This window comes from Pseudopipra pipra, chromosome 3 (assembly GCF_036250125.1).
Source record: "Pseudopipra pipra isolate bDixPip1 chromosome 3, bDixPip1.hap1, whole genome shotgun sequence".
NCBI classification, from domain to species: domain Eukaryota; kingdom Metazoa; phylum Chordata; class Aves; order Passeriformes; family Pipridae; genus Pseudopipra; species Pseudopipra pipra.
The window spans coordinates 23,194,225-23,195,927 of record NC_087551.1 but is presented as its reverse complement, the minus strand read 5'-3'; positions in this window follow the sequence as shown (position 1 = coordinate 23,195,927).

Here is a 1,703-nt window from a genome sequence, read left to right as displayed (position 1 = left end):
CATCATAGTAAAGCAGTTTAATTTGTTGATCGTGAGCAAAAGGAATTAGTTACTTTTGTCGTTAGGTTTTTGTTCATCTTTATATCGTTGGGATTTTTCTTTGTTCTGGAAACCTCACAATTCATAGAGGACAAAACAAAAACCAGTGTCTTATATGTGTGGGAGTTTGTGTATGAATAGAGTAGAATTGCAGAGTTTAGGCTGAAGGTTACTAAACTGTGTTGTGCCTCTATAGCAAAAGAAAGGAATAGACTGAATTTACAGCTGGTGCCAGACAGAAATGTGTTGTCAGACAAAAGCAAAGCCAAACATGAAATTGTTTGCTTAGAGATGTGTTTCAAAATGCAAAGGAAGTTGTAGAGAAGTCAGCTACTGTCACAGCTCCAGTGGAGAATAGTGCACTGTAAATGGTGCTGGAACAGCTGCGTAGTCTTGTTAAATGGGTTGAACCTACAGCTTTTCCTGAGGCTGAAGTAGCTAAATCTCAGAGTTTGCCTTTCTCAGAGCGAGTGAAAAGTGGGCATTGTTGCGATAGACATCTGCTTTAAGATCCTAGGTGCTTGTATGTGAGATAAAGACAAACATAAACTCCAGCACCACTTACACTCCATTACTGATGAATTAGGCATTAGGTAGGGAGGAGAAGCAGAATATATAGGAAACAGTACCTGGACTGTTCAATAAGCAACTGCCCCCTTTTTTAGAACAGACATCCTCAAAAATAATACTAAAGTACAACTTGAGAAAAAAATTTGCTTCATTTTTCACCACTAGTGAAGGCTGCTACTCTGCAGTTGCGTCAATTCTTAAATCTTTTTCAGTACAGTTTTCTACACTAATAATTCTAGCAACACAGTAAATCCTCATTGCTGGTACTGACTTGGAAGTTTTCCCTTGGACTGGCACAAAAGGAAGCACTGAGGTTTAGGGAGTGTGATCTCTACTGCAGCTTCAAGGATGCGACTTTGTCATAATGCAGACCAGGCCTCTTCTAATACTCACTGAGTTTTAAGAGTTGTGATTTCTAAACTAATGCCTGCACCCTGATATCAGATGATCCTTTTGACAGATCCTTGTCACCACAAAGCACCGTTCTGGGAAATTGTCGTGTTCTGCAGTAGGAAGACCATGAGGGTGGCCAATGTCCATCTTAGGAATCTGATCCCATCACCAAGCTATTAATTTACATTTATAAATATTTAATTATAGAAACATAATGCTCATTGTTCTGATGGATCTTCCTCTGATCTTCCCAGACAAGTAGTACCCAGAGTAATCAGGATATTCCTAAAAGCTTAAAAGAAAAAAAAAAAGTCCTCAATTTTTGCAAGAAGGAGCGTAGTAAGAGGTCTCTGTTGTAGTAATGCCTTTGCTGGATTCCCAGAGTCAACCCAGTGTGGACTGACTCCCTTGGGAGTGACAAGTCTGAATCATTGTAGGAAAAGAAGAATCTCTCAATACCATTTTATTAGTATTGTTTTTAGAGCTCCTCTGAAGACAATTCAGCTATCAAGGCACAATTGTTTCTTTTTTTTGTTAGCCTTGGTGCTTTTGTGCGTGTTCCAGTATAGTATTTTCCTTAGAGACTCTTTTTCCTAGAAGTGGTTTAATGTGAAAGGCAGAACAAAGTGCAGCAGCAGGTGACAGGGAGCAAGCGGCAAAGCCATTGCATCTGTATGGCTGTGTTACCTTCGTTTGTAAGG